General features: G+C 38.9%; 1 protein-coding gene across 5 annotated transcripts in view; it reads left to right on the top strand.

The window, feature by feature from the left end:
* Positions 1-14,126, top strand: part of LOC122719712 (E3 ubiquitin-protein ligase Rnf220-like) — a 140,197-nt gene that overhangs the window by 69,858 nt on the left and 56,213 nt on the right. The window lies entirely within an intron of this gene.

The following is a 14,126-nucleotide window of genomic DNA, read 5'->3' as shown; positions in this document are numbered from 1 at the left end:
AAAAAAAAAAAAAAAAAAAAAAAAAAAAAAGAAACGAGAGAAAAATAGAGAAGCAGAAGACTTCTCTCGAACATTCTGAATTCCACACGACTTCTTCTTTTCGAAGAATAAGATCTCGTATCTTCGGGACGGTGGATATATTAACCCATAAATTGCCATATCCGAGAGGATCCAGGTATTTAAAACGGGCAGTTTTAAAGAGAGACCGGGAAGTTAAGAAAGTCCGAGAAGTTGGGATTCGGTAAATTAGCCGTGCAACCGATATAAAGTTTAACAGCGCCGGTTGATTATAATCCGCATAAGCTGAGCGAGCGGCAAAGCGATGTCTAAACGTTGAAAGAATTTCAACGCCAACTCGGAGACTTCAACGTCGGCCAACGAAACATTCCGCGGCTCTCCTCGCGATATTTCAACTATGCACCGTGCTCGAACGTGAAATATAAATGGTTTATCGTGATCGATAAAAATTTTTCCGATCGATTCTTCTCTTATGAGCCAGCTTTTCTTTTAAATTATTATAGAAAATAGAAATATTAATTCTTCTATTTACTTAGCAGTTGTTGTAATCAATTTTTCGTAGTTTTATAAAGGAAGTGGAAAGTCGTATATTTTATTATTCAAACGTATTTTATCAATACATTTTATTAGGAATTAGCGGCTTCGAAAACAGATTAATATTGTTCTTTATGGATAGCGGATAGAAAGTGTAACATTTTTTAAGTGGATAATAAATATACGACACGTCTTAACGTTGATCTGCTTTAACTTGAACTCGATCGCGATATCGATAAAATAAAGTTATGAAACGAAATGAAAAAAATAGGAGATCGCAACACGCCCAGGTTAACGCGGAGTAAACAACGAAATAAGAATTTGTCCAATTTGGGGATGACGAACGGGGGAAAGAACGGCGTCGATTTACATTTATTAGCGATGAAGAAACGCGATCCACGTTCGGCGAAGAAGTGATTTATATTCATCGGTTGTTGGGCTGGAAACAGGAATTTTTCAGAGAGAAGTTTTGCGCGCGTCAAGGGACAAGGGGGAAAGACGCGGCGAGGAGCGATCCTTCGATCTGGTCGCTTTTCAGCCCGAAAGGCCTCGACTCGGCCGATCGATCGTTAAACTTCCCGCTTAATCGCCGTGTCAAACCAGTGCTGTAAACTTTATACTGCCAACTTCCACCGCTTTCTCGGGCCGCTGACGGCCACTCGCGAGACGTGACCAGACGAGAAATGGCTACCGCCTGCCGCGGATTCGTAAAATTTCAAATTAGCCGGCCTCCTTTTTATAAAATATACGCGTTCTCCTTATCCTTGATAAATTCGACGATTTTTTTTTTCCACGATCCCTCGTAAAAATATTTCTCTCGATTAAAAGTCGCCTCGAACATTTTGTAAAAATGGAAAGAAACGATGTTTCGAGAAGAATTGAATTATTACATCCAGTTCCAACTTTTCTAATTCCACTCTAATTGTATCAAAATTTAATCAAAATAATTGTGTCAAAATTTATAGATGCCTCCGTTTCAATGCTTGCACCCACGAACTCTTTATTCTTCTGAAGATGTATAGAAACTGAAACCTCTTCTCGCAAATAGTAACTTTTTAAAGTTGATATTTAGATAATCCTTATACCCTACTAAGTTTCAATTAACTACTTAATAGAAATGATTTATAGAGAGAGAAAAAGAAAAAGGTATTTCCCCTCGATTAATTTCTTCCACCACTTCCAAATTGAAAAAAACAAATTGGAAACAACAGGTGCATTTTACCACGGGTAGATAGGTAGATAGGTAGGATGCAGGTTAATGAAACACCCGTTAGATGTCGAGAAGCGACGCGCATATGCACGCATGCAAATTTGCAAGTTTGTTACTAAGCAGACGGAGGAGAAGGCTGTGAGTTGTCGTTGGTCGGCGTGAGATGTGGTCCGTCAAAAAGCCGTAAAATCCTGAGGGCCGCGTCGTTCGCTCTTCTCTCGAGGCGACGACGAGGGAAAGGAACAAAAAAAAAAAAAAGAAAAGAAAAGAAAAAAAAAGGAGTGGAGAGCGTTGTTGCGTACCCTGCACGATTCAAACACGCGTCTTATAATACGAGAAGAGAGAGAGAGAGAGAGAGAGAGAGGGAGAGAGGAGCAGCGGCAAGCAGCGGCGGCAGCAACAGCGAGCTTTCGCGCTCGCGCACGCGTTTATACGGGCCGGATCTTTAAAACTCTGGTTCCGTTGGCATCGCCTTAAGCGGAACCCGGCTTCAGATAATAAAAGGTGGACCCACCTCGCCGACGACGATCGACCCTGTAAACACGGCGACAACGATTCCCGGACGTATATCGCCGTATTTCGCTTTGCAAACCCGTTGACGAGTTGTAAATTATTCCGCTGCGGCGAATGGTGGGAATCTCTCTGAAAATCCAAACTTCTTTCAATTCTTTCAAGTTTGAAAATATTGAAAATAATTACGAGGATTATTCGAATTATATATTCGAGTTAAATTTAACGATAACGAAATGTAATGTAAATTATTCAGGAAATTTTCTCGTCTATGATCGATAGTTTTTTTTTTTTTTTCTAAAAAAAGGAGGGGAGATAAAAAAGAATGCTTCGTTCGTTACGGTTTTTCGTTTTTTTATCGATTGAAAAAATTGATTCCATTTATCTATTATTCTATCATAGTTTCTGTTCGTATTCGTATCTTACTCCGTCTTCTTCGTCTCCTTCGTGTACTCCTTGAGAACGAGATAGAATGACATGTTTCGTAACGATCGATGAATCATAAGCGGATTAGTCTGCGAATTTTTATGCAAATTTGTACGCACGAGCGAGTATGATCGAAGGAACGAAATTGAAACAAAGATCTTATTTTATTCGTTAAATAATTCGCGATTACATTTTCTTTACTTTTTGCTTACATTAAATTATTTGTCACGATTCCGCGAAGATACTATGTATTTCATACGCACGCACACACGTATATGTATATATAGACCGAAATATTCTTAATAATTACCCGCGTATCGTGAGACCGTTATCGACATGTTGTCTTTGTAATAAAAAAAAATAATAAAATAAATAAAAGTGTCCGGTCGCTGGAGGATTCTTGACAAGATAAAAAAGAAGATAAAAAAAAAAAAAAAAAAAAAAGAAAGAAAGAAAGGAAAAAGAAAAAACAAATTAAACCATCCAACGTTCGCTACTCGTAATTAGCCGGGGTAGCCAAATCGGCAGGATCTCTTTTACTGCAGATTAGCATAAAGTTTATTAAGGCACAAAGTAGTCTTGCATAAAAATAATTTCAGCATAAAAGTCATGTCTACGTCTTTAGTACTGTTGACGCACCAACGTATCCGTATAAAATTCTCCCTTCGTCTTTTAGCGGTTTTCGTTCACGCAGGATCCACGTAGTGAAATATTTCTTCAACGAAACGAAAGAAATTAAATACGAAATACTACTGTAAATATATATCCTTTTCCTCTCCTCTTACTCGTTTCAATAAGAAGATATTTTTTGGCTTTAAAAAAACTTTTCGTTCGATTTTTCTTTTCTTTTTTTCTCGTACGCTTCTTGGGGCGAAAAACACGAAAAAGAGAGGGAGAGGGGGAGGGAGAGAGAGGGAGAAGGGTAGAAACAGTCGTGTCCGCACTTGCAGACGCACCAATGGATCATCCATCGTTGGACGTGCCTTTAGGATTTGCCAGTCTCGTCACCCCATTGGCCGGGTCCTCGAGTATAATTTATCCCGTTATGCTAATCGGGACGATTTGTCTAAATTAAAAGGCGCTCCGCGTTGATCCGCGGTCACGTACACCCCCATTTTCGTCCATCCAACCCGCTACCACGTTTACGTACCGCCACCGTAAACACCGCTATTACTGTGTCAAACTACCTTGTGTTGTCCACACGCGCCTATCGTTCGTTTCCTTGCGAAAACGGGGGAAAGGAAATTAATTCGTTCGAATTTTACCCAGAATTTGTCAAATTTGAGAAATTTCTTCTTATTTTTTTTTTTTAATTTATCGTCCATCGATTGCCACTTTTTAATCTTTCCCGAGAAATATTGAAATCAATTTTCGATAATTTGTTGTTTCTATATTTTTGAAAAAAAAAAAAAAGAAGAATTAGAAGAATTATATTTTAAAAGAAATTCGTTCGTTCGAGCGAATAATATTCTAAAAGAATTCTTTAATTTAAAAATTTAATTAATTCAGTCGATGTGAGAAATTCCGTCTCTTTCTACTCCTTTGATTTATCGTTTTCACCCTTTAATTTACATTGAAATCGATGCTTCTATATTTATGGAAAAAATTCAGAATCATATCTTACAGATGCGATTAATATTATGACAATGGTTAATGATAATACTTTTTGCAAATAAATGCGTTCGTTCGAGCGAATAATATTCTAAAAGAATTCTTTAATTTAATTAATTCAGCCGATGTGAGAAATTCCGTCTCTTTCTACTCCTTTGATTTATCGTTTTCACCCTTTAATTTTCCCTAAGAAACATTGAAATCGATGCTTCTATATTTATGGAAAAAATTCAGAATCATATCTTACAGATGCAATTAATATTATGCCAATGGTTAATGATAATACCTTTTGCAAATAAATGCGTAATATTTTATATACGCTCTCCTCAGCGATGAAGGGGGAAAACGTTCCGACAAACTTTCAGAAAGAGATTCCAACAATTGGATCCGTTTGAATTTCGAAGGAATAGGCGTAGAAGGACGCGAAAGACTTTGAAGGATGGCCGGCGCAGTGTCTTTTATCATTATTTGATCGTTTAGGCGGATATACGGTCGAGTCGAAGACGGTGGTCGCCCCTTCGAGGGGACGACGCGCGTGTTATCGCGTCCAAATCCCGCGGATGATGAGACTTTGGTTTATCGTACGTGCGGACAAAGGAAACGCGTGGACGTGGCGGCGTGCGAGGGCGTGTGTATCGGGGGAGGGGGGGAAAGAGGTTAACTCGGATGTCCACGGATTTGTTTCTTCTTCCTGCGAAGGCATCTTGGGAATCGAAGCGGTCAAACAGGCATCCGGGATCCTACGAGACTCGCCTGCGAAATGAGATTTCCTCGAGAGAAGAAGGATAACCGGGAGGAAGAAATTCTTTTCTTTTTCCTTTCTATGTCACTGCGTGATCCTACGTATTCTTTTTTCGAAAAGGTCCGAGTAAATTATAACGCGCGCGCGTGCAAATTTCACGTGAAATTATTTAAGTGATACGTAAATTCAAGTTAATTCAATTTTCAAGATTGGTGTTAGCGTAAAGCGTAAAACTTGCATTTTGGATGAACAAGAGAGAAAAAAAGTTTGAAATAGTACATTCCATAATTGGGGGAATAAAATGATTTAAAGGAAGAAATTTCAGTAACAGCGAATTGATGGTGTCTCGTTCCTTCCATATTCACAGTGTGACAACCGAGAGGTTGATGAGCGCGATAACGATGACGATGCTACTACCATAGGCAGTGGCGGCGGTCTCTTGGTGTCGTTATCGCCGTTGCTAGGTGGAGGAAGAGAGAGAGGCGGCAAATGTGGGAGTGCTAATACCCTATCACGTCGCTTCCTCCGGCGCGGTACGTTCGATCGGCTAATTTTCCATAATTAAACCGCGATAAAGTCGTCGGCACGCAACGTACAAATTTATATAAATGGAAAAGAAAATTCGAGACGGATGGAACGTACGTGTCGGTGGTGTACGCTCAATCCTTGGATGAATAAGGTCCCTGCGGAGAAAATTATCCATCGAGATGTTGGCGAAGTTGTAAAAAGGAGAAAAGGAAGGGAGAGAAAAAGGAGAAAAGAGTCGCAAAAGAAAAGCAAGAGGCGAATAAAAGATTGCGGTTTTGGTTTCCTCGCGTGGCCTCGAAGAGAAGGAGAAAAAGAGAAGATGACGAATCCGGGCTTGTGATGCGAAGAATGCCGGTTAATCCGCAGACTTATGCCTCTCGGTAAGATGGCCAGATTTATATGGCTTAGTAAACCGTAAAAGCTACTAGGTGTGTACGTATACGAATACCTCTCTACCCTTGATCCTGCGAAACACTTTTCTTTTTTTTTTTTTTTCACGTTTTCTCTTTTCTTCGAGTTCGAGTTTAAAATTCGCACGAGGATGAGTGAATCGAATCAAGTCGATTCGTCGAAATTACGACGCTTGGCAATTGCCAAGATATCAAGAGCGAACATTCGTGTCGATTTGTTTTGAAGAAAAGAAAAAAAGATAGATTCAGAATTATGGATAACAAAATTCCACGCGTGTAATCGTTGTTGCGTTAGAGTAATCAAATTCCAGATATCCGTGAAATCCAAGCTAGGAAACGTTTGCATGGTAGATTCTAAACTGGTATGTGCAATATCACTTTCGAAATGTTGGTTTCGCACCTCGGTTACCGGCCTGGAAGGACGATACAAAGTGAACGCACGGTTGCACCGCAGATACATTATGTGTTTCAATGGAACCGAGCCACATAATGACAGTAGGATTTTTACACCGTGGGACAACGTTCAATTTCGATCTCGATCCCTGTGTTTGCGTCATCAAATTTACACGCTTACCCCTCATAATTTTGGATATTTAATTCGTAACGTAATTTTTTTAATTCGTAACGTAAAATTCGTCTAATTTTTCCGTTTCCCTTTCTTCCTCGAAAAGGAGTTTTCTTTCAAAATTCTCCAATTTTTTTCTCCATCCTCTTCTCGTTGGAAAAGGAAAAAATTGATAATTTGCAATTGGATTAAAATATTATTCACGCGATACGTTTTATTAAATTTCAACTCTAACGTTGCTATTCGCGATAGAATAGGGCGATAGAATAGGGTGAGAGTATATCGCGAAATTCAAACGCGGAATAGTCTGTATCAAATTGTCAGTCATTCAATCGGCTCTCAACCGAACTTGTATATAAATCCTGAATCGTGCGCGTTGTCTGTGATCTCGCATCTGTAAGTGTGGAGGAGGCCTACCCTCAGGGCTGATACGCGGTGCATGACGTCCATGGAGATACACTCGGAACGTCCCTCGTATCGTTATCCTCGGTTTATTATTATTTCCCTTTCCCTACGACCGATGTTGAAAACGTTTGAAAAATCGATACGATCGACACGCACTCGATCGAATTAATGAGACGAATCCAAAGAAATGAACGAAATATCGAGTCGAATCGAATTGTACTACCTCACCTACGCTTCAAAAATAATATAATACACGGATAAATTCGATGACAATCGACAAATCATTCGATGAAATCGATGGTCATCATCTCCTCGCAGTTGTTTTTACTTTTCTAAAAATGAATCGCTTGGTATTCGATTGCACCCTCGATACGAGTTTCAAGGGAGATAGGCAACGAAATGTTAGGACGGGGGAGGAAGGGGGTGGGAATGGGGGGGGGGGAGAGAGAGAAGATACAGGTTTCCCGGGGGCGGCTGATGAGGTATTGATGATAGGATCGCGTCAACACCAGCTGAGCCAATTACACGCCTAAATCTCCGTTCTCCTCTCCTTCTCTGTCCACCATCTGTCTCCCTGTCGTTCTCTTTTCTTCTCCAAACACGTCACTCGTTTCATCCGCGACGTGCATTCGAACCGACCTTTTCGTTCTTCTAAATTCTACAATATGGAAACAATTTCGGGGAAACAGAGTAATGTTTCAAATTTTTTATTTTTTTATTATTTTTTTTTTTTTCTTGAGGAAAAAATATCTCCGAGCAATGAGATCGTAAAAAGAAAAGTTTGTCTTCGTATATTTGAGTTAGACAACATTTTTCTTGGAAATAAGAATTTTTTTTCCTCTCTTTCTGATTCGTTTTCTCAAGATATTCCAAAAAAAAAAAAAAAGAATGTTTCATTTTCAATTTCAAAAACGAACCAACGAACCAACGTGGATGAATAAAATACGTTTTTCCTTCCGTATATAGTTACTTCTCGAGCACCCGGTACATACGCACATTCTACGTCTCAATCTTTTGTAGACCAGTAGAATTTAAAAAAAAATCGCGGAATGGTCACGGTTTCTCGCGCTAATAATACATTTCTCTTCTCTGTTGCAGGTAAGTGATCTTACTGTATTTCATGGACTATTAGTTCGTTTCAAGTAGTGATAGTCGATATCGCTCTGTTTTCGATCGACCACGATTTTATCTTTATACTTTGGCGACAAGCGCAGCAATGTATCGTAAGTAGGTGGAGATATGCTTTTGGGGTGAGATAAAAAAAAAAAGGAGGGAGGGGAAGGAAAAGAAAAAGAAAAAGGAAAAAGAAGGAGAAAGAAAAGAGAGAAGGAAAAGAAGGGGGGAGGGGAGACATACCTTTGGATACGCAATAGCTACGAGCAAAATTGTATTCGCAAAGAAATCCGGTTTTATGAGATCGTATATCTTAAAGGTTATCGACACGGGAACGGCGATTCGTGTTACACGTAAGTTTTATAAAATTTCACGAAAACTCATAACCGCCTTTCACGCGTCCGTCGAACTTGTCCTCCTGCTGCCATTATCCAATATTTCCATTATACGTTAAAGTCGGATAAAACATGCTATTACATAGTAGCAAATATCGTGTCCGCCGGACTTTGTTGCGTTTATACACCAGTAATTTGTGTTCGAGATACATTTGTCCCACCAGTTTCTTTATCTTAATCTTTGCGTTTCTCAAAATATCTTGAAAATGGAATCATATATATATATATATATATGGAATTATTTTTATCGTGGAAGAAAAAAAAAGTACGAATTTTAAAAAAAAAAAAAAAAAAAACGTGAGGGAGAGGGACGATTGATAGGTTTAAATTGATAACTTCAAAAATATCGCAAAAAAAAAAATGTCACTTCATATGAATCATACATATCGCTTTATCGTTGAAAAAACAATGCATACGATACATAATCTCTCGAGTATTTGAAAAAAAGACAATAAAAGATAAATGAGAGGAGAAGTGTAATATTTTCGAAAGACGGAGAAAGGATCGTATCAGAGTTGAAAATATAATTAGTTATTTTAGGTAATAACATTATTTATTCAAAATTTCGTACGATATTTATTCGCAGCTATTATAATCGCTACTTCTTCGATATGATCGAATTATTTTCGATACTTCGATAATAAATGAATTACTTATCGAACATAACTTCATTCCTAACTTCAACCGTCGAAATTTCGTCCGTCTCTCGAATCCAATATACGTCACTTTATTTTTGGTAAAAAAAAAAAAAAAAAAAAAAAAAAGAAAAAAAATGCCTCGATATTCGTCAAAATTTCAAAATCCAATATTCCTCGTCAAAACTTTCTTATTGCGCGGCTCGCCTTCTGTCGTCGCGGTTTTCCAATAAAAGTTAAAAATTTCCGTTTGAAATCTCGTTAATACTTAAATCGAAAACATTGATATTCCTCTTCCCGTGAAAATAAAACAAACAGAAAAAAATAAAAAAAAAAAAAACCAGTTCAGAGACATATCACCTTAAACAGAACCAGAATCCATCCATTATCTTTCTAATTTCTCTTTACAAATTTCATCAAAATCACGCAAAATAACAAATTACTCGCTCCACTAATTCCTACACTTCAACACTTCGAAGGAAACGTTAAAATTTCCCACTGCGCGCACAAAGAGGAAAGCGGGAAGGAAGGAAAAAGCAAGGAAGTTCCCCATACGTTACTCGAAAACTAGAGGGACGTTTTGGCACGGGAGAAAGGGTGTGGAAGGGAGTAGGAAGCGAAAGGAGGGCTATTTGTCCTGCCGCTCGCTCGTCTTGCGCGCTTCTGAATAACAAACTGGTAGGAAATAACAAACGCTTCGGTACATTGAAATAGCCCCGACGGCCGTATCTCACGGGGTCGTGGTTGGGGGAGGAGGGTCGCGCGGAAGGAGACTAAGAGGGAGGGGGACGGGAGGGAGCACGGTGAGGTAAGACAGGGAGAGGGAGATATCGAAAGAAGAAGAGGGAGAAGAGGGATATAGATAGGCAAGATGCTCGTCGACACGACTGCCGCTCCTTCTTCTCTCGCGAAATCGCCTCCCAAATCTCGCGTGAAAATTACCCTATTGTGTCTGGCCCGACACTCCCCCTTTGCCAACCCCGTATTTCATCCCCGGGGTTACATAATCGGCTTTTTGTTTCACCTTTTTATCCTTGCCGCTCTTCCGCGGCCGAACGCGGCCGGCTGTCCGCCCGTCTTTTTCACCCTCTTGTGGAAATAGGGGAAGGAGGGCTAGAAGAAAAAGTGGCCTCTGGATATATCGTAAACTTCCCCTCCTCTCCTCTCCTTTTCTGGACGCGGTCGATTTCTTCTCGAGCACCTCTTCGCGGTTTCATCGGTGACCCTCTAAATCGACCCACCCTTGTTCCTCCCTCACCCTTGTTCACCTTGCGACCAATCCTCTTCAGCTCTCGATTAGTACCTTTTCGATGTGAATTTTTCCTTTTTTTCTCTTTTTAGGATAGTTTTATCGCAAATTTTGGTGCAATTAGGCTAAATAATTAGAATGAATTCGTTAACATTTGTTTAAATAGTAGTCGTAAAGAATGTTATTACCGTTGTTTTGAATCTTTCGTCATTTTATGATCGTTCCTAGTTGCTCCAATCTTTTGATTTCCGCGTCGAACGTGTTAAAATTGTTCCATTTATCGTGGTAAGGGAAATGGTTGGGAAAAAATTGGAAGAATTCGAGAAAAATCTTTTAACGAGCGAAATATCGCCTTTCACCGCTCGCGTTCGCCTTAATCTAACGGAGATATCGATGTACGCCAAGTATCGTTCCCCAATTAATCCGTTGTTTTAACAATCTCGCGTGTTATCGGTTCGCTTTTATCCCCGTCGATCCTCGATCCTCGTGATGGGATATTTAAAAGAAAAAAAAAAAAAAAAAAAAAAAGAAAAAAAATAATAATAATAAAACAAAAGGCAAAAGGATGCGCGCTCGGTTTGTAAAGGTAGTTGTGTGGAGATTGCGTAGTAGTCGGTTATTATCAAGGGTTATCGGTATACGGACGCGAAAGGGGACGAAGGTGGATGGTGTGAGGGGACAAGAGCGGGGATGAAATGACGAGCTGGAGGAGCTTCCGGTGGTGGAGAGGTCGAACACCATATGCTGTGTGTAAAACGTCATGCATTTTCAATATGTTTTTCAATAGTGGCAGTATTTTCTCTGTGTTTGATTCTGATAAGGGTTGCGAAACGATAGGCTTAAGCTTTTAATTAAAAATTAAAATTGTCGTGCTGTCTTTTCTTTGTTTTTTTCCTCTCTCTCTCTTCTTTCTCTCTTGGAATAAATTTTTTTTTTTTATAAATTTTCCATTATTTCGTAAGAATCCTTGCACGATAATATTTTGAGGATAATCGTATATGAAATTCAAACGAAATGCAACGAAATCGATGATTCGATTAAAAGCGTTATATTCGTATGTACATTCCTATCAGTATATTGAACGCTCTCTCATCAGGCATGTGTAGTCCTTGACTCGAGTCCTCTTCACCTTCTCTGAACCACCCTCTCTTACGTTTTCCAATGGTAATTGGTGTATTATTATATTGTATCATTTTACATCGATGCGAATCGTTTCGCTCTTCGACAATTATATATATATATATTATATATTTTATCGATGCTTCTATCGAAAAATGATCAAAGAAATATAGCTTTTTTCTTTATTTTATTGAAAAATAATATCATCGTATAAAAATATATTCACATTTTTTTTTATCTAGCCAAAAATACCGTAACCTACCACAATGAGAATATTATTCAAAATTATTAAATAATCTCGTAAATCATCCTTATATATAAAGTATCCCTCTCGACTTTGATATATATGTCAATTCGAAAAAAATCTATCAAAAATAATAGAAACTCGCTTTGCTAAAAATTATTCTTGAATAATCCGATTAACAATTGAATTTCACGAATCCGTGTAATAACTGTGAAATGAATTTATGCGTGAAAAGTAGGAGAGGATTGGGAGAAAGAAAGAAAGAAAGAAAGGTAAAGGGGGGAGGGATTGGCGTCGATACGCGATTATCCATCTTTGATCCCTGATCATCGATGGCGAAACGATCGCCTGTATACGGTTATACACGGCGTTCCAGAATAGGGTGGCCGCAGTGAATCGGCAGCAGATGGTCAATATCGACGTTAGCAAATTGTAAATTAACGGGACATCAGTCGACCCTTGTCGACACCGGTGACAGCCGCCGACGATCAAGTTTGCCAATAAGAGACGCGCGATCTCCTGTCCCGCTTTTTGCTCCTGTCCAACAACGTTTTCCACAAAAGTGCAACGGCTAGCGCTGGCGGCTCTCCGCCTAGTTGGAGGAGAAACTTGCCTCCGAGGACGAAATAATCAAGAAAGTTGAGCCGTTTTCTGACGTTATGAAGATCGGTCGGGGATCGTCGAATGAAATGAAAAACTAGACGGTCCGAGCGTCTCCTCGTGCCTTCCTTCTTTTCTTTTCTTTTCTTTTCTTTTCTTTTCTTTCTTTCTTTCTTTTTTTTTTTCAAGAGACGTTGATGGATGTCGCGGTTCGATTACAAGTTAATTCGCTTCGATTACTTTGCGCGATTGGGAAAAAAGGATCGGATGGAAGTTTTTGAACGGGAATTCTTCGATGAATTCCTCGTCTCGTCGAGTAAAATATCAGATTGCTGAGAGATAAGTGATTGGAACTGTGCATTGCGACGAATTATTATATTTCAATACATAAAATTCGAATTGTTTTAAATCAAATATCATTCGTAATAATTTTAATCTCTGGTTTACTTTCGACGAATCCATTAAATTTGTCGAGTATTTTTCAATCTCGATGCTGAAATGTTTAAAACCTTTGCATTAATAACTCGGTTACTTCGCAATTTCTCAACATTAACCTAATATTAAGTAGAACACTTATATTAATATTGGTACGTGAAATTATTTACAATCACGTGAAAGCTTCGCGAAAACAGCGAATGGAGAGAACGTCGAATAATAAAAAAAAAAAAAAGAGAGAAGAAAAAAAAATTTGTATCTTTAATTTTATCCGTGATGCAACGTTGTTTATTATAATTCGCTACAACTATGGAGAAGGTGAAGAAGAAGAAGAAGAGAGAAAAATCGGTGGTCCTTTTTTTTTTTTTTTTTTTTTTTTTCCTCCCAAGTGCAACAACATCGTCGTTGCGGTGAAGTGGTGTAAAGATGTTCGCGTAGGCAAGGTTATAAAATGAAAAGGGTCTTTACACTGGTATCTTGTATATTGCTTCTTTCAGGATTTCCTCGGGACTCATGCGAACGAATGGTAACTCGGTCGGCCAAATGTTTCTAAACGTTTCCCCGTTGTATCGCTTTATTAGACCTTTACCGCTATCATCAGCAGCCTGATGGCAGATGGATCTCGCTTTTGTAAATGAAATCCTCGTCTTCACTTAACTCAAGGAAGTTAAAAGGGAACAGGTTTTCTCAGCGATGGGATTAACGTTCTCTCGAGTTATTATTCAAAAAAAAAAAAAAAAAAAAAAAGAAAAAGAAAAGAAAAGAAATCTCACGTCCAAGAATTTCAACTAACTCTTTCTTCCTCCCTGTAATAATCAATATCCCTCGTTGCAACGTTAATCGAGATTAATTTTTTGATCGGCGTGTAATTGCGATATAAATCGAATGTGATAAAAATAAACTCGAAACTTATTCAATCACGATTTATTCACATCTTCGAAGTTCATCTTCGAAAGTTCATCTTCGTTGAAGGAAAATAGAAAAAAAAAAGAAGGATGAAAAATTCTCGCATCAGATTTGTTCGAAAGATGGATCAATCCCATCGCTAATGCTAGACTCTTGGTGAACACAGTTGTTAGCGAGAAACGTCTCTTTTAAGCGTCCAAGACTGAATCCAGTCACGGATAGAAATCTTTCGAGGCAAGGTAATAAAGTCTCGAGAGATTGAAAGAGAGATCGAGATCGAGAATCGACGCATCGAGGAGGAGATCGGTATAAGGTGTCCGTATTGTAGCTCGATCGGCTCTTTGACCGTTCGAAACTTATGTCTTTCTTTTCCAAAGTCGTCTCTCGAAGATTCCTCCAGAGGGGTTACTGCTTCTATCACTTTTTATTGGACCCCGCTTCTCTATCGCTATTGGGACTCGGTTTATGGTG

The sequence above is a fragment of the Apis laboriosa genome, unplaced genomic scaffold, assembly GCF_014066325.1.
Source record: "Apis laboriosa isolate Shangri-la unplaced genomic scaffold, ASM1406632v1 scaffold9_cov152, whole genome shotgun sequence".
Taxonomy (NCBI): Eukaryota; Metazoa; Arthropoda; class Insecta; order Hymenoptera; family Apidae; genus Apis; species Apis laboriosa.
This window is presented reverse-complemented; position numbering and strand designations above follow the sequence as displayed.